Below are 11,367 nucleotides of genomic sequence, written 5' to 3'. Positions count from 1 at the left end.
AGTATTTTCTGCTTTCTTTTCTATTGAGGTTTTTCTCTCTTTTATTTTGTTACCGTTGTTAGCTTTTTTGCTTCTTTGTTTTGTATGTTTTTCAGAATATGAAATCCAGGCTGGGTGAATCTATAGAAACAGTAACTGGATTAATGATTTCTCAAAATATGGAGGGGAGATTGGGAGGAAATGGGGAGCTAATATTAAGAAGTACAAAAAAAAGAAAATATTCTAAAACTGATGTGGTAATGATCACATAACTCTTCTTGATAGGACTGAATTATTGAATTGCCCAATAGGTGGATTATGTGCCAATCAACTGTTTACATTTTTTTAATATATAACTAAAGTTATAGCTATCTAAATGGATCTATATTGGCATGGTAATTAAGTGCCCAGTTGCTAACTAAAACGTCAGCAGTTTGAGACCACCAGCCACTTCAAAGAGAGACATGACCATCTGTTTCCTTAAAGAATCTACCAGCCACTACATAAAGATATGCAATAACAAAAATGGAACTTCCTGTGGGACAGCTCTACTCTGTCTTAAAGTATAGAGATGGGCCAGAATTGTCTCTCTGGCAATAGGTTTGTTGACCGCTCTACAGATAGATAAGAGCCCTGGTGGAAGAGTGGTTAAGCACTGAGCTACCAACCATAAGGTCAGCAGTTCAAAACTGGGGGAGAAAGATGGGGCTTTCTACTCCAGAAAAAGTTACAGGCTTGGGAACTCACAGGGGCAGTTCTACCCTGCTCTGTAGGGTCATTATGAGTCAGCATCAACTTGATGACTGTGGCTTTGGTTTTTGATGTAGATATATGATGGCCCAAACTCTCCTAGACATTTTTCCATTATTGATGATATCTATACATTTACTAATCCCTCCTCCATATGCCAAGTCTTATTTATTCCTATTTAAAGTTAGTAAGTAGGAAACGTGAGGTTGATTTTAAAAGTTCAAAATAACTGCACACAGAAAGAGAAGGCATCATAGATGGGACTGATTTAGGAAAAGAGAAAGTGGTTTTATATAGATGCTTAATGTAGGAGAGGCAAAGGGAATTTTCATTAAGAATAAATTATTAAGGGTTAATATATCTAGGTATCCTCCTTACTTAGCAATAGGCAGACCTCACAGCTTCCTGAAATTGGAAGGGGTCATTTGACTTGTTCCAACCAAGGGGTTCTCTATGGAAGTGACATGCATCCGTGTGTGCGCTCCACAACCAGCCACCTGTTGGCATGGCGGTGTCCCCAGAAAGTAGGCCTGCTATGAGCATGTACCTCTGAGTAGCTATGTGGCATGGGAGAGCCTTCTCTTCCACCTGTCAACCAGTCTCACACGTCGTGTAACATTAAGATGCAAGATTCCAGGGGTCAATTTGCTACCACACTACAATCTAACCTCTTCCCAAAAGGGCTTCTGGAGCCTCTGCTACTATTAACAGACATATCCTCAAATTTTCCTTAAGCTCTGTTTACATTTTCCCCGTGTAAAATGTGTGCACATATAGCCAATAGACTCACAAATATACAGTTCCTTTTTGAACACTAGCGAGAAGGTGATTTTATGAGGCAAGTCACTGAAATCTCTACCGAGGACAATAAACTACAGAAAAAGGAAATGTCTGGCAAGACTCTTGGCTCCCCGAGAGAGACATTCCTTTCTTCCCCTTCACTGTCTACAAATGAGAAATGCAGGATGTGTCTGCCGAGGTGCTCTGTGATAATAATTTGTGGGAAATTCCCTCAAAAGCTTGTGAGATGGTTGTGAGAAACCTCATCAACCACCGGGATTTGGCTCCTTGGAAATCTAGGCCCTTGGTTTTGAAGAAAGCATTGAGAATGCACATCTCTACCAGGAGGCTCATAGCTCCAGCGCTAGCCTGCACTCTAGAAAATATGAAAAGCTGTGGATTCTGTTTCCAAAGAACAATCCCTATGCAATCAGTGTGTAATTATCTGATTGTACTCCTAGATTTCACCTTCTATCTTTAATTGGGAGTTAATAGATACACTTTCCATAGTTCAATCACATCAAGCAGTATTGTACAATTGCTACCATAATGCTTCCAAACACTCTTTTCCTTCCTGCACTCCTTGACATCAGCTCCCTTTTACCCCCGGGCCCTCCACTCCCACTGAGCCCCCCACCCACCACCCCACCGCAGAAACCCTAGTGTACTTGCAGTCCCTATAGGTTCATCAATCCTGGGGTTCTTATACCGAAAGAACATATAACACAGATTCAAGTGGGTAACCCCCAATGACATAACACATCTGAGTTAAACCCTAATATGAACAAATACACACACACAAAAACAGAAAATGTTGAAAATCAGATCAGGCCCAGGGTGTATCAGAGCGAGAATCATCTGAAAAGGTTTTAACCAATCAAGTCAGATCTATGCTTTTGATCTGTCCTCATCTCTCCAATGCACTCTGTTTAGTGACCGACCGCTCCCCCCCACTCCTCAATGACTGATACAGGGGGGTCACCAGAGGCTTATTTACTCTGTAGTTCCTGCAAGGGTCTCTGGGGCTCCCACCGTCCTCCATCGCCTTCCGCAAGCCGGATCCTCACAATTTAGACTCTGACACTGTTCCCTACTCCAACTTCTGCTTCTATGAAGTTTTCTCAGTCTTGTCGCTGTGGGTGTACTTTGTGCCAAGATTTATGAGCCTTTCACGAAGAAAACATATGTGGTCATTTTTTCCATTCATAACCACCGAGGAAGACTTAACATACAGTTTATTTTCTAAAAAGCGAGGAATTCCTTGGCCTCGAAGTTGTTTCTCCTTTCGAAAACTGAGGCTTGGCCCCTCACATTTCAGTTCTGGGAAAAGTTCATTACTATCAACCCCAAATCACCTGGAAACATAAATCAATATTAAGTAGGCTTCGACTGTCATTCTCAAGGGCCCAGTGAACGGGAATGAGGAAAACATTACCTGTGCTCAAAATGGATGCACATAAAACTTCACAATATTCACTGCCCGGCAGAAATATATCAAAATAACTAGGCAAGCAATCTCTACTTAAGAATTCTATGCAGACTTCGAAGGTATCTCGACACCAGAAATGGCGGCACATGCAAATGATAAATGAATATGAGCCATTTGCTCCCACTCCATCTACTGGGACTCAGAACTGTGCTGGTCACATGTCAGAGTAACTATTATGAAGATGATGTGGGACCAGGCAACATGTTTTAATGTCAGATACAAGGGCTCCGTGCATTAAAGTCATCTCGACTGCAACTAACAACAACAACGTATAAGCAAGCGTCTCTCACCATTCCTTCTTGGCAATGTTAAAAATGAAAATCCCTTCAGATTTATAATCATTTATAATAATTATTATAAATTTATAATTTATAAATAATAAATAAATTATAATTTATAAATAATTATATTATTTATACTAATTATATTGTTTATTATTATTTTATTATAATTTATAAATTAGCAAGGATTCGTGAGGCAGGGGGAGGGGGGAAATGAGGAGCTGATACAAAGAGCTCAAGTAGAAAAAAAATATTTTGAGAATGATGATGGCAACAACATATTTACAAAAATGCTTGACACAATGAATGGATGGATGGATGGATGGATGGATGGATGGATGGATGGATGGATGGATGGATGTGATAAGAATTGTACAAGACCCCAATAAAATGGTTTTAAAAAGAACAAGTTTGAGGAAATAAGTAAATAGATATTACAAGCATAAAAATTTAAAATCATTACAATATTCGTACATCGCTAGTTGTTGCTGTTAGTTGGCATCAAGTTGATCCTAATTCGTAGTGACCCTTTGTACCCTCTACATAACCAAGCGCAATGTCCTTCTCCAGGGTCTGGTCTCTCCTGACAACATGTCCAAAGTATGCATGATGAAGTCTAGCTATCCTTGCTTTTAAGAAGTACTCTGACTCTACTTCTCCCAATACAGATGTGTTTGTTCTTCTGGCAATCCGGGTATTTTCAATATTCTTCAACAACATGATAGTTCAACTGCACCAATTTTTCTTTGGTCCTCTTTACTCAATGACCAACTTTCACATGCATGAGAAGCTATTTCAAAAAGCCAGCACTTGGGTCAGGCACAACTTAGTCCTCAATTTGACCTTTTTGCTCTTTAACACTGCATGTAGGGGGATGGAGTTATAGAACATTTTATTATCTTAGTAAATTTTCTGGATCAGACTTTCTCTTCGGTGAATAGCTGGATTTTGTAAATAAATAAATAAATCCACAACAGCCACTTTGTGGTAAAAATCAAGCTCTGGAAATGCTTGAGTGCAAGCAGAAAGGACTATTCGTTGTCATGCATAACATTGGCTCTGTGCCTGATTGTGTACCAAATAAGGCCCTCAGACCTACGTGGTTATGTTATGTTTGAATCTATTGTTGCAGCCAGGTCGCCCCTCTATCTCTTGGAGGGAAGGAGAAACAAGAAGAGCAATGCTCATGGAAAAGTGTGAATATGTCTAATGGGCCATGAGTAACAGTGTTTCGAAGTCAGCTGCCTTGTCATTGGAAGTGGTAGAAAATAGCTAGTGGGCAATGTAGTGATTCTTATTACATCAGTGGAATCATTTTAAAAGACAGCATTTAAGTGAATACACTCATATGTTCATTTTAGTACATTAAAGTTAATGTTAAATCAAATTGTCATATGATTTACAATACCAGAATTTCCGTTCTGAAAGTCACAAGATGTTTACTAGATATAGAGTTGCAGACAAAAACGCTTCCCTTGCATCACCTAGCAAAGAGGAAACAAACAAACAAAGCGAAGCCGCAGAAATGACGGGTGTCCAGAAATGGAGACGTAAAATGATTCTAGTTGTCAGGGTAATCCAGCCCCTAACACATCATCACGGGTCCGATAGACACAACTGTACAGCGATAATAACTAAAGATTATAGTAAAGCCATAAAGAGCATGAGAGATAGAAGAGAGATAGAAATAATGGAGTCAGACACATTCCATGGTAACAATGCTCACCTCAGCCTCACTTGGTGGTCCACGTGGAGAGAGAGAGACAGATTTAATGTTAACCAAGGCTTTTATATTCTCTGGGGACATGCAAGCCCCTTAATTACAGGTGAAGACACACATCACAGGAAAGCGTTGTGCTATAGGTAATGCAGCAATGGGCGGGGGTGATCTAGGGGTATACATGCAGAACCTAGATTCAGGATGGAGGCCTACTTTGGACATCACTGATCCAGTTTGACCTGTTCTCTGGCTCAACTATAAAAACCATTATCAGTAGGGTGTGAACTCCACCTACAGGAACCAAATGATGACTGCAAGCCTTTAGGGAGAAGTAGCCCACTGTCCTTAGCAGTAGGGAGCAGGCCTACCTTAGTCTGGCGACTGACTGCCTTCAGAGAGGATGTCTGTAAGCATCTGACCTCCCCAATATACTAGCAAAAAGTCCCTAAGGTTTGGCATGTCTTGGGGGAGAGACAAAGCTGGGGAAAAGTCTCTTTATAATCCCACATTTAGGGACTTTATAAATAGCAGAGTTAACTACATACATGCAGAGGCTTTAAAAAGGGGTCAGGAGGAAAGTTGGAACTAAAAGATTATGGATTTTAAATTTATGCCCCATGTTGACAGGGAGTTGTGAGTTTCATCTTGTCTAGATCATGAGGGATAAACTTCGAAGGTGGGAACATCTTAAGATTTTTTCTATTAAACAATCCTTACAATTTCATTTGACAATCCTTAAATTTCACTAGCTCTGTAGTAAGCTAGTACAGAGCCCTATTTTGACCACTGATACATTTCAATCAGTAGGTGCCCATTTATAAAGCCTTTCCTTTACATTTGGGTGCCTACATGCATACTTGCTTATAAAAGAGTCTTCCCATAACTATAGTTCTATAGTGTTCTTATAATTCCGGCATGTCCCTCACCACTGACTGTCCAAAACGTTAATGTCAGTGAGAAATAAACTGCATTCCTAAATGACTGGCCCACTGAAAAGTTGTCACCCCCAAGAAATCCATTGTCAAGAGAAAATTGACGGGATCTGTGGTTAAACAATCAGCTGGCTCTTTGTTACCATTGCTAGCTCTTAGCTGTGCATGAGCATGCTTGGGCAATTCTTGTGTGGCTCACTAACTAGAGTAACTAAGTGCAGAACAGGTTCTTTGGGTCATAAATATGACTTAAAAAAAGAATTGGTTTCAAAGAGTTCTCAATTGCATTCCAAAAAACCACTAACTGCGCTCCACTGCCTGGGTCCAGTTTTATTGCCTTAGATCTGTGCAATACAAGACAGGATGACTAAGTGTGCCACGGGATTTCTGCCTGGATCCAAAGACCTAAACCGAAATCCCAATCCTACCCCAAGAAACCCAAAAGAGACAAGAAAAGAGCTGATCACCCCCTATGGTAACTGCCCAGTGTGTCTCTGAGAAAGCGAGACGCAACATTCAATCTGGTGCGAATGAAAAGGTCTGGGTAGTGAGCTAATAAAGAGCCCTGTTGGTGCAACAGTTCAAAGTTGGCCTGCTATCCAAAACATTGGTAGTTCAAACCCACCGCCACCAACTGCTCTGTGGGAGAAAGCCTTGACTATCTGCTCCCATACAAAGGAAATCAAACTCCAAACCTGTTACTGGTGGGCAGGAGGGTGGGAAGGGGGAGGTAAAGTGGGAGCCTTTGCCTCTATACCTTGACATGAACAACCTGAGTTTCCATCCCCCCCAATCCTGGGAGCCAACCCCTGAACATAAATCTCCCTTTCCCCCTCTCTCCCTCCGTGTGCATGTGTGTAATCGGTTGTTTCCCCGGAGAACACTGAAGTAGAACTTCCTTCTACTCCCCACACAGCGAAGATGGCACTGCTTTGTAATGCAGCCATCAGCATCTCTATAAGAAATCTTGGCTTGCTAAATTAGGTGGCTGTTCTAATTTCATTTTGCTCTTGGAACCTCATTTTACTATTGTTTCATGTAGAGGCAAATGAAGGAAAATCAAGGAATCGGTAACTTAAGTCACAGCCAATAATATGAATCTCTGAGCAGGCATCCAAACCAGAATGACCAAAAATATATTTTGTTTGATTACGAGTTGGGTTGCTAACCGCAAGGTCAGCAGTTCGAAATCACCAGCCATTTCTCGGAAGAAAGACAAGATATTCTACACCCATAGAGAGTTACAATCTCAGAAATCATAGAGGCAGGTCTATTCTTCTTATGGGGTCGTTATGAGTAGGAATTGACTCAATGGCAATGAGGGGTTTTTTGTTTTTGTTTCTTTTAACTTCTAGGTCACATTGATAATAATGGTGAAATTTAACAAGCACCTTGACCATGTTTGGGTAAGGGTAACCGATCATAGTGGTATTCACACTCAGCTACCCTCTAGACCATGTGACTTTGGAAAGACCTTGGAGGGGGGGGGGCTGCTTGTGCTGTCTCTGGCTGCCTCTGAAAGTCTCCCACACCCCACACCTGCTCCTGACCTTCACTTTTCCAGGACTTTCCACAGTGACACACACTTGCCTTTGCTCAGAGGTCTCTCCTCCAGAACCCAGACCCTCCGGGTTAGTGACCATAGGCCCTGGAACCACTGCCCGGCCTTGCCTGATCAGATTCCTCATTCACCTATGCTTTGCCAGGGCCCCTTGGCACTGGCTCCAGCCTAGCTCCTTCTGAGGCCTTCGGTCTTCCAGTCAAGTCTGTCCCTACCTAAACCACACGTACATAAAGTTGACTTTCTCCTCTCCAGGACTCCTGGACCCCACATCACAAGCCTGGTCCTCTCTCTGAATTCCTGGATGCGTGGGAACCATATAGCAGTTTGGAAACAGTCACCAGCCAGGAGGGGACGCTATCCCAAAAATGCACTGAGGACAATGCACAGGTCGCAACCTGACTTTGCAGGGCAGGTTAAGGCCCTCTGACGCCTGTCACTGTGCAGAATAAGACTGGCGGCTGTCCAGCCTGCAAGCCTGGGCTAGCCAGTTCACTGCAAGCACACTGTAGACTGGAACACTCCACGTTCACAGTCAGTTGATCGTAAGTTGAAAGAGCTAATGGGTTCCATCCAATCCAATTGCTTGAAGCCTTTCAGAGCCAACCCTGAAGTTGTGTGGCAAAGAAAGGGTCCTGTCTCAGAACAGTAGCCTAAGTATCCGCTGGACTCCCTAGCCACGGCCTGGCCTATGGATTATGAACTCCAGGTGAGACATCAGCTCTCATTAGAGTTTTCATCCCTCACAACCAGATCAGCCAACTCCTTAAAAACCTCTTTCTGTGTGTGTGTGGAGGGGAGGGGAGGGGAGGTGCTCGGCGTCTGGCTGGTACACTGCTGTCCCAAATTAACAAACGAAAAAGGCGACACCCATATCTCTCTAACTTTCAGTGTTTGGATTCTTACTCTCCTGTGACCTCTGATTATGGGAAGTCGTGTTCAATATTATGAAATGCAGAATCGCATGGCTGTGCTCTTACCCATGTAAAAGAAAACTGTTAAGAACAGCCAGCCAAACATTGCACAGTAAAAGTTAATACAAGAACACATAAGCCCCCATTAGAGGTAACCACGCTTAACCCCTTATGCATTACTCCACCCCACCCCCACCCCCTGCTACTGCCTTGTATTCATTTTGAAACTATGTGTTCTGTCTATCGGGAGTTCTGATCCTTTCATCAGCAGCCCTGGAATTGCACTAACTGTCTCAGGCGTGGATGAGATTTGGGCAGAACTTTAACGAGCTGTAATGCTCTGAAGAGCATCCCATGCTTATTTCGGTTGTTGAGTCCAGGGTCCTATAAAGTGCAGAATAACATGAGAGTCCACCTGTGCCTTTATAGCCACGTGTGGAGACCTGAAGCACAGCGGAACCTGAAGCTTCGGAGAACAAGACCAGTAACACTGTCTTCACTTTTGTTGTCAATTAAGTGAGGGGCTTACATTTCAGATCATCAGTCTTGTCGTCTACAGTTTAAACAGTTATCAACCCCCCTTATTAGCTTACCCTACCCCAACCCTTTGATTTCTCCTCTCTCGCTGGTGGACTGTTAGCAACCCTTTCACCCACAGGTGAACTACCTGTCTACGCTCTAGCCTGTTGCTTCGTCTTTCTCCCTTGCTCGCCCCCACTCAAACTTGAAAGTCTGTTCCCTTTGGTATGAAAACCTTTGTCTTGTGTTTTGTTTTGATTTTTTCTTTGTAAGTAGGATCTCATGCACTATTGGTCCTTTGTGAGTGGTGAACTTCAGCATAATGTTCTCCAGGGTCATTCATGCTTCATGGTTTTGTTGTTGGTTTCAGGGATGCATAGTCTGCTCGTGTGTACATGTACCATAGTTTGCTTACCCATTCTTCTACTGATGGGCACTTGGGTCAGTTCCAACATCTTGCCCTTGTGAAGAGAGCTTGAGGCTCAGTTGCTAACAGGACTGGGAATTGCTCCATGCTTAATGTTTCCAGGTTATTTTGGGGAAAAGCCACATAAATGGCAGATGAGAACATACCCCAGGATTCTAGGCCAGATGCACTAGTTAATAATCGTCATACTCTATGATCACTGAGGACAAATGGGTGCATAAGAAAATATGGCGAAGAAAGCTGATGGTGTCCGGCTATCAAAAGGTATAGCATCTGGGATCTTAAAGGCTTGAAGGTAAACAAGCGGCCATCTAGCTCAGAAGCAACAAAGCTCACATGGAAGAAGCACACCAGCCTGTGCAATCACGAGGTGTCTAAGAGATCAGGTATAAGGCTTCATCAGAACAAAAAAAAATCTTATCATAGTGAATGAGGGGGGGAGTGCAGAGTGGAGACCCAAAGCCCATTTGTTGACCACTGGAGATCCCCTTACAGAGGGGTCTAGGGGAGGCGATGAGCCAGTCAAGGTGTTATGTAGCACCAATGAAAAATACAACTTTCCTCTAGTTCTCAAATGCTTCCTCCCCACTTTCACACACACAGCTCCTCCCCCCCCCCCCCCCGCCCGCTGTCATGACCGATTACAAGGATCTACATGTGAGCTCCTCCCTGGGGGACAGACAACAGAAAAGTGGGTGAAGGGAGACGCCGGACAGGGCAAGATATGACAAAATAATAATTTATAAATTATCAAGGGCTCATTAAGGAGGGGGGAGCAGAGAGGGAGGGGAAAAATGAGGAGCAGATGCCAAGGGCTTAAGTGGAGAGCAAATGTCTTGAGAATGATGAGGGCAATGAATGTACAGATGTGCTTTACACAATTGATGTATGGATGGATTGTGATAAGAGTTGTATGAGCCCCTAATAAAATGATTTTTAAAAACTGTATACCTAAAAAAAGGTGAATTGGATCTAATGCAAATTACACTTTAATAAAGCGTACTTTAAAAAAAAATGGTCAAACTCAAAATTCTGTGTTTGTAGGGAAATGAAGGAGTCAGGACCACCTGGCTCAGTTGGAGGAAGTCAATTTTTTTTCCTTAGGAGAAATTTTGAGGACAGATTAGAAAATGTGTTATAAGGTTCTCTCACGTGGCCAAGCACATTGGCTTTATTTCCTTTATTTTAGAGTTCGCTAATAGCAAATTTCTTAATAATCGATCCAACAGAACATATGCCAGCAGTACTGCTTTTTTACTTCCTCAACATTTCGTGAGTTTTGGTAGCCAATTATGTATCTGGATCAACCGAATTCTACCTTGCAGGCCTGGATAGGACAGAGGCTGTACATTGGTACATATGAGGGCTGGAGGTACAGGGAATCCAGGGTGGATGATACCTTCAGGACCAAGGGTGTGAGGGACGATGCTGGGAGAGTGGAGGGTGAGTGGGTTGGAAAGGGGGAACTGATTACAAGGATCCACATGTGACCTCTTCCCTGGGAGAGGGACAGCAGAGAAGGGGGGAAGGGAGACTCCGGATAGGGCAAGATATGACAAATTAACGAGGTATAAATTACCAAGGGCACATGAGGGAGGGGGGAAAGGGGAGGGAGGGGGAAAAAAAAAGAGGACCTGATGCAAGTGGCTTAAGTGGAGAGCAAATGCCTTGAGAATGATTGGGGCAGAGAATGTATGGATGTGCTTTATACAATTGATGTATGTATATGTATGAACTGTGATAAGAATTGTATGAGCCCCTAATAAATTGTTAAAATTTTTTTTAAAAATAAATAAATAAATAAAATGTATCTGGATCAAGAAGACATGCTTGTTTGTTCATAAGAAACAGACTATATACCCAGCTAATTTGATTGAAAAAAATGACATAAATCCAAAGAAAGTAAGGACAGCGTGAACTTCATTCCTTTAACAAACGAAGAGCTCTCCAGGGTTCCTTTTTAACAGAGAAGGAATAATTCCTTTTAAGAGCCCCAGAACCATCTCCCTAGAAAC

This window comes from Tenrec ecaudatus, chromosome 7 (assembly GCF_050624435.1).
Source record: "Tenrec ecaudatus isolate mTenEca1 chromosome 7, mTenEca1.hap1, whole genome shotgun sequence".
NCBI lineage: Eukaryota > Metazoa > Chordata > Mammalia > Afrosoricida > Tenrecidae > Tenrec > Tenrec ecaudatus.
Note: the sequence above shows the minus strand (reverse complement) of the source record.